General features: G+C 37.5%; 1 pseudogene; it reads right to left on the bottom strand.

Annotated features, from left to right (window-relative positions):
- Window positions 1–3,314: 3,314 nt before the first annotated feature.
- On the bottom strand, window positions 3,315–4,864 carry LOC137741352 (E3 ubiquitin-protein ligase PUB23 pseudogene; annotated as a pseudogene).
- Between the last annotated feature and the right edge of the window lie 3,974 nt (window positions 4,865–8,838).

Genomic DNA, 8,838 nt, shown 5'->3' with positions numbered 1-8,838 from the left:
TCATCGGCATACACGCGGCCAGGGTTAGGCTCTGATACCAATTTGTCACATCCCGGCCCATGACGGATCACTTCCCGGGCCCGCTCCACCACCGTAGCACAATATTGTCCGCTTTGGGATTACCATTTCCTCACGGTTTTGTTTTTGGGAACTCACGAGCAACTTCCCAATGGGTCACCCATCATGGGATTACTTAAGCCCCCTTCTCGCTTAACTTCGGAGTTTCCATGGAACCCGAAGCCAGTGAGCTCCCAAAAGGCCTCGTGCTAGGTAGAGATGGGAATATACATTTATGGATCACCCCCTGGGCGATGTGGGATGTCACACAACTTATGTACTTGTTAACTCAACTCTTTTTGCACTAATTGAATTTTTTGAACTTCTAATTTTAACTGCTCAACTACTTCTAATGATCTAAGTTCTACTTGCTTCGGCTTACTATCTATGAGGTCAATAAGCTCTTTTATCTCTCTTTTGCTAGGAAACCTTTGAATATTTTTATTATTATCTTCTAACTGAGATGTAATATAGTCTAAATTTTGTCTAATTATTTTTATGCAATTTTTCTGAAAATGCTCTAAGAACTAGTTTAACAATTGATTATGCCTATTATTTTCTAATTTTATATTTTTTGCTTGACTAATAATAAGATCTATAATACTATTGGCTTGTAGATTTTCTTCACTATGCAAAATATGATTATGCTTTCTCAATAGAAAATAACAAACTAAACTATTTTGGTCTAAGGTTATTTTTCTTTTTTGTGGTTCACTAATTTCTAAATTAAGATAATCTATCATAAACGACTACAGTCTACCTTTCTCTAAAGTTATGGCTAACTGATTTCTTAGAAATTCTCTTTCTTCTCTCAAGGTCTCTAAAACTTGATATGTTGCTCTTTTTGCTTCTAAAACTTTATGCTGCACTTCTGTGTTATTATATTTACGAATAAATGAAGGATGTTCAAGATAACCAAGATAAAACTTCTGCTTCTTTAAAGTTCTGCTAATTATTTTGGATATATATGCTAATCTTCTCTTTATGCTATTTATAGTTGGGTGTCTGAGACAATAAATACCTAGTGGTTGTGCTTGACAAGGTCTACGAGGACAATAATATATGTTGTTCATACAAAATAAACAAGTGTGATATCAATTGTGTTAATGACTTCTGTACTCAAGGTACTTTACTATTATAATTATAGTATTAAAATGCTAAACTTGGCTCCGATACCAGATTCGCGAAGCAGACTTGGTTAAATAGTCGGATGGCCATTATAACAACTAGACATAAGACCTTGTACATGGAACTCAACATGTTTCAGCATGACGGCCACTCACAGTACAAGTATAAGGCCTTAACGGCTGAACTCAGAGGTACGAAGAACTCAGAGATACCCTAGTTGATATCCAGTTATTTGTATGGCAAGCATTTAACTATAACAGAGTGCCCGAACAAAGTATGATCATCATTTTAGCAAGTTAATAATATAACTACAATAGTGTTTCCCTATTTTGGACTAGAAGTCTAATTAAACAAACACACTAAAGAAAGAAAAGAAAGCTTACTTAAGACTTGGAGATTGCTTGAATATGTACACTTGAACTTTTATTGATATATGGAATGTTTACAAAGATAGTTGTTTACAAGAAAGTGTTCACAAGGAAGTGTTTATAAGGATGCTATGAAGACTACAGATGCTTGAGAGTATGAAGATGGTGTGAGTATATGATGAGAGTAGGATGTTCAGGTGTTGAGATGTTAAGAAGTATGAAGTATGTTTTTACAATGAATGAAACTCCACTTATATAGACTGAATGAGAATACAATGGTATTAAAATTATTTATAAATAAATGGTGTGGACATCTCTTTGGTACTTGTCATTGTCACTATGCTTCTATTGCTGCTGAAATTGTCAACACTGTTTCTGAAACGTGGCCTGATTTTTGCTTTGCATGTGAACTTGCTTGTCTTCTTTTGCACGTGAATTTGCTGCATGGTTTGTCTCCTAGTGCCCAACTTTTGCATGTGATATCCTTGAAATGCTCTCCTTCCTTAAAATGCTCCCTCCCTTGTCTTCTTTTACATGCCCATTTTGGATGTTATTGAATTGTTTTGTCCTTATGATTAAAGAGAGTTTTTGGGGGGTTTTGGCTAGTTTTCCATAAAATTTAAGGATTTACGTTTTTTTTAATACATGCGTTGTTAAATTATTCTAATATTCAGAATTGAATTCAATTAATAAATATGGGAGTACAGAATACTAGAATGGCTTATTATATTAACACCCCCACAAATTGTTGAATAAACCCCGCACACTTTATACACCCCACATTTGCTTTTTCAATTAAAAATTATCTAAATACACCCCACATTCTCAACATACACCTTACATTTTCTACATACACCCCACATTCTCTATACACCCCACATTTTCATACAAACACTGGTTTTTATATCTCATTTCGTTTTCTTTTTCGGACAGAAATTTTGCAGAGTTGTTGCTTTCCATGGGGCAGAAAATGAGATTGAATTGTATCTCCAAATTTGTGGGTAAATTATAAGGTGCCTGGACCTGTAAATATCTTAAAGGCTCTCTGTCTAGGAGGAGGATTACCTTCTATAAAGTGCATCCATTTTCATTTGTCTAAGCTTGTGTGTTATTTTTCTATTAACAAAGATTTCATAATTCTGATTGGAAATCTTTCTTCTTCTACTTTTGTCATCTTTTTTAGGTGTGTTATTGTACCATTGTGTTCCCAATTTAACTAGTATATATGGCTGGAAAAGACCAGATTCTTTGATTCTATTTCAATATATAATATCTGTCAATACTTTTCATTTTTTTCAGGATGCATTCTCCAAATGATTCTCGCACGCCTTTGGTTTACCTCATGTGAAGCTTCTAAAACATCGATTTTGTGATTCATTCGTCAAAAATAATTTTTCTCAAACAACGTATTGTAGTTTCATTAGTTAGAGTTTTGTTCAACAATGAAAGGTGGAAATGGGTTTTGATAGTTGAAGAAGATAAATAATACATTAAGTGATTTGGGGTGTATTTAGAACCTAATAAGGTCGAAATTGTTATTCCACAATAGGGAACACAAGTTATTTAATATTAAATTTTAATATAGGGTGCATTCAATATTATGTGGGGTGCTAATAAAAAAAGCCTACTAGAATAATTTAAGAACTCATGTATTTAAATTTAGGACAACGCAATGAGTAGTGGAATTCAGAGTTCAATTTGTTTGGTTGATGGGAAGAGTACGTAGAACAATGTACTAAAATTAAAGTTGTATGGAAATCGTATTTCTAAAGTGGCCAGTTACAAAACTCATTAGTTATACACAAGTAACAGAACTTGTAGACTTTTAATCGTAATTGTATACAAATTAATGAACAAACAACAAAAAGTCCTGAAATAAGTTTTTGAGAATATATATATATATATGTATATGTATATGTATACAGTTATCTACTACCTAGGCCTTGTTATCAGATATACAGCAATACAAGGCGAGTTGTTCCACACATTAGAGTGCAACCTTAAGATCCCTCTAACCTTTTCCTTTAAATAGGCTTCACGGTCTGATTGCATTACCATGCACAGTTTTGACACTGCTCCAACCAACAGCATCTCTGAAAGAACATTATGTGTGGCGGAGAACATCGCGATCGAGGAAAGTGTATGAACTGCTCGATCATCTGTTGCTGGCGAAACCCTAAGTATTCTTTTAGACACCATGGCCATACCTCCACCGTGTTTCAGCAGCTGATCTCTCCCATCAGCACAGCCACATAAATTGGCCAAAAGATTGAATATCAGCTCTGTTACACACTTTTCAGGTTTTGCAAGCTCAAGCTCGATGATCTGGAAGACTGCACCGGATTCAACGATTTTAATTCGGTTTCTCCCCCACGGGCATGCATTTATTAAAATGTGGAGTGCAGATTTGACAGCTTTCTGTGAAATTTTTTCTTTTAACACCATGACAATATTCTTGAAGAATTCAAGGTTCAACCTCTCGAGCAGACATGGACTTAGGACTTCCATTGTCATTTTCGATACCAATATCGCTTCGTTTTTCACAAGGCGATGGTTATCCATCTGATCAAGACCACACCTGAAAACCCATGTCAAAGAATCAAGAAAGTCGGTGTTTCCATTAACAAGAAGTTGGACTTCATGATCACCACTCACATTCCAAACATGATGCAAAATTCTAAAAGCTTCTAGAAGTCCATTTGTTTCACCTCCCCTGAAACATCTTATGACGAGCAAAATCACTGCCTTGGCAACACCTGCTTCGGCCATGGAGAACCTCTTCCTTTCATCGTTCTCTAACACAAGCGCTTCCAATTTTTTCAGTGCAGTTAACTGCAAATGAGAAACCCCAAGATCCCGAACTAGTCTAGTGAGATAGATCTTGTCGAGAGGGAGTCTTGGGGTCGGGATGAAATCAACCCCGTTGGTTGCGTTTTCTTTGCACCATTGCTGGATTAGCCTGCGGAGGGTGTGATTGGGCGTCAAGTCGTCGCCTCTTGGCAAGGCCTGCTTTGTGACTGGGCACGACAAGTCGTTGGTTGCCAAGAACCACTGCTCGATGCTTTCCCGGTCGTAAGTGATGCCTGTTACCACCGTTACGGGGTCATTCATGATCTGGAGAGAGATGGGACATATGAAATACTGAGGTACTTCTATTTCAACTTCCTCCATTGAAATTAAACTCAACGCTTAATTCCAAATTAATGTGAAAACTAATATTTGTAGTGGATCAATATATACACAAAACTTAGCGTCTGGAAGAGGAAGAAAATTTCTGATTTGCAGTGGTAAAAGAAAGCGGCTGGGTTATACCAGTGAAGAACGTTATTTATTCTTATTTATTCAGTTGTCGGTTTTACTAGTCAAACTTTCCTTCATACTGTGCTTTGGTCAACCCATGAGAAATTTATAAATCACATTTACATGAACCTTCTTCCGGTCGTCCACCAAGACTTTACTTGTTGCATCTCATTCCGTGTTCTATGAAGGCATGGCGGGCCCACGAGCTAATGGGCAAAGAATTGTTAAAATGGTGGCCCATGCACGTGCAGACGATCTTATAGAATATTTCGTAATAGAGAGAATGAAAATGGCAATGTTTGGCAGGCGCCACTTGACACTGTGCACCTCAACAAAAATATAAAAACTAAACCTATTAACGACAACGAGAAGATTTGCTTAATTATAGGATTGTATCAATTAGCTATTGTAATTATTCGACAAAAAAAAATTAGCTATTGTAATTAGGACACGTAATACTAATCGATAGCGATATTTATCTTCATTTGTAAATAAGAAATTTTATATTCGAAATTAAATATTGTAAAATGTGTGTTTTATACCCATTTATTTTCTTCAATCTTAGTGTAAATATATCATTTTAAATTGATTGTAATTAACAATTTTGTATGAACTTACGTACAATATTTTCAACAAGTAATCAGAGTGATTTTCCTCACCATTTCCAGTTCTAAAGATTGTACCTGGGTGAGTTTTATTTTATTTTTATTTTTTAATTTTGGAACAAAGGTAACATTCATTACCATCAACAAACAATACAACACAAAGGGCCAAAACACGTAACACACTATGACAAACTACTGGCCCACATACAACAAACAAACCAAACAGGACCAGCAAAAACAAAAACAGAAAAGCCCAACCGAAAGGTGAGGCCGAACCAGAGAAAACCCGAGAACAAACTAGAAGGGTCCTGCATCAATCGCCACCACCAGAGCTTAGCAGACCAAGCCTTCAACAGCCACCAAAATTCAACTCGAACAGCCCCAAAAATGAAGTAAAAGAAGAGGTCAACAACCTCCAAAGAACACAATAAAGATCGACACCACAAATCAAAGGAAGCTTGTAGGAGTCAATCCTAGAGCAACAGAGGCAACAAGGCCAAGCTGAGGCAAGAAGGTGGTGAAAACACCCGAGCATCGAAAAAACCCGACACTCTACACATTTTCCTCCTAAACGAAAATCGTGAAGATTCGCGTTCGCAGTGGTGATGAGTGGAAGTCGATCCAAAGTGTGAGATCCATGGAGGAGTGAGCCAAGGAGAGAAGGGATGGTGTGGAGTGTTGGAAAGTAGGGAGGTGGAGGGAACAGGAAAAAGAAAAGGTATAAGACAGGGTGATGGGAAGGCAACTGAAAAACAAGCTCGCGAAGGAGGAAACACTCTCACCATGGAGAGAACCGAGTGAATTTTATTTGGCGTCAAATATTGGGTCTTTACTTTGACTGGAAGAAGTTTGGGCCAAAAAGAGGGAGAGACAAGGTGTTGTAAAGAAAAAAAATGTCATTTGAAAAAGGAAAAGTTTCTAATTATGAAAAAAAAAAATAAAAAAAAAAAACAGAAAAAGGAACAGTGATAGTTGATTATCTAGAATAGGTTTGTGGTCTGGTCCTCAGACCAATTATTACAATGGTTTTATGCATGTATATTGACATAAAATTGAATGAAATACAAATAAGGGATCAAACTAACATTATAATTAGATATAAACAAGACCTATCCTTGAAATTTGAATGTCTCAATATTAAACATACAACAAAAGTCTACTTTTCTCCTCTCCTTGTGAGAGCTTTTCTCATCGGTGTGTGAGTGTTCCTTCGATTCATCTCCTGCAGATGCCAACCTAACTATGGCCAGGGTCATGGTAGTCATCTTCTTCTTCTTTCCCATTTGTCATTTCTTTTCCTTCTCTCTTAGCTTCTGTTTTCCCAACTCCAGGGCCTAATCGCCACTTTCATCTAAGTCTCTATGCCCTTGATTTCTTGTTCGTAGCCCCTTTTTCCCTTGTTTACTTCCTTCCTTCGACTTCCCTTCCACATTTTCCCCCCTTTCTCCTTTTTCTCCTCATTTTCATCTTCCTTCTCCACTTTTTTTTCTTTTCCTTTTTCTCCTTTTTTTCGTTTCCTCCTTTTTCCCTTTCCTTCCATCTTCTTCCCACCTATTTCTCATTTTTCTTGTACTTTCCTCGACATTCAAGTCCCTCTTCACCCCAATTGGCCATATCCTTCATCGACTTCACAATCTAGTTCGACTTCTACACCGCTATTTATCATGTTTCACCCCAAAGGTGTGTAAAGTTCTCACTTGGGTGTTCACACCATCTCCTTCCTTGGGATTTCCTTTGATGGCATTGTTGCTACTGGGTTGCTCTTTCCCACTGGTTACAGTGTGGTGCTCAGCGGTGTTTGAAGATCTGTTTTGGGGTTCTGTTTTGGCTCAGTTTTCTTCTAGTTTTAGGGCTCTGTTCAACTTTTTTTCAGGTTTGTGCTGGGAACGTTCATTTCAGTTGGTTGGCAAGCAGCTTTTGGGCAACAACAGATTGAAGTTGCTAGCTTTTGCTTTGGTGTTTTCTTTGTTTTGGGCTCTTTAGTTGCTTTGCAGGTCCTTTTTTTTTGTTTGTGTGTATGTATTTGGGCCTTTTTTTGTGTAATTGTTGTGTTAGAATAAAGCAACCTTTGAGATATTGTAACTATAGATTATTCAATAAGGTTGTGTTTATTTTTTATGTTAAGGTTTTGCTTCTTTGACATGTAAGAATAATCATACTTTACAAACATGTCAAAGTTGCCATTACTGATACTTCTTTTAACATCTCAAATCTAGCTTTCCAAAAGGTTTAAAACTAAAAGAAAGGTTGATCACTATTATAACTACAAAGTCTTTCTTGATAGAAATTTTTTTTTTTTTTTTAAGAAACGTCGATGATAAGTTGCTTGTCTCAAAATCAATCTCAGCCAAAAATTGAGGATTTCGAGATCTCTTAGTCTTTCAAGTTGGTGTTGCGGATGTTCCAACTCATGGCCTAAGGCCAATTGAGTAAAAGGATGGTCATTTTAGTTACACTTTGATTTGACTTATTTTAAATATGATTGTGGATTGAGGAAGGAACCCGTCTCATTCGTAGGCTTCGATCCTTATGTACAAGGACTTTGATGTGCGTTAGATGGACTTTGAGATTGGTGTTGTCCATGCGGACCTTTTGGGGTCTCACTTAGTGTTTTCGAATAAAGCTCGATCCCACGATCATGTAGACGAATGTTGTTCGGGAATCAGAGCTATAACGCTGAAGTTACAGGCGTTGGAAGTTAGATATAAATAGTAACTTGGGACCACTTATTTGGAAGGAGACCAATGAGAAAGGAGAGAGCTAGTAAACCTAGACCCCATACCTGTTTACGACCCGTTTTCTAACCCAGTCCTTGGGTGAAATTCCAACGCGAATCGTCAATTTTTCTGGCGAACCCCATCGAGCCACCACCTACAATCATCACCACACCACTTCCTCTTCACTGTCTACTTAAACACGAGTTGATTTCATCCCTGTTTTGTTAAGAGCAGCTCATGCGAGTCCGCTATTTTAACAACGGTGATCTGCTGTTTCTGAAAGCTTCACCGTCGACCACCACCACCAATGAAATTCCCTTGAATCCAGGACCAAGCCTTTTTTTAGGCGTCGGAGTTTTATTTGAAGTTGATTTGACGTGAACCCTTTATAAGGTTTCTGGCGGTCCACGGGTATTTTTAGACACGTCCCGGCTGAATTGAACCTCGGTGAAGGTATGAAGATTCTTCCGCTTGTTTGGTTCTACAATCTTATGAAATTTGGTGATGTCTGGAGTTGGTCAGAATTTTGAGTTTCTGTTCGCCGTAGCCACCGCACGTGGCGGCACATGTGGTGGCACGTGGGAAACTATAGTGTCCTAAATTTTGGACAACGAGACTTCCTTGACATCCTAAGCCTATATCCGGGAACCGTTTGTTGAAACT

This window comes from Pyrus communis, chromosome 11, assembly GCF_041283825.1.
Source record: "Pyrus communis isolate YQ-2024b chromosome 11, ASM4128382v1, whole genome shotgun sequence".
In the NCBI taxonomy this organism is placed as follows: Eukaryota; Viridiplantae; Streptophyta; class Magnoliopsida; order Rosales; family Rosaceae; genus Pyrus; species Pyrus communis.
This window is presented reverse-complemented; position numbering and strand designations above follow the sequence as displayed.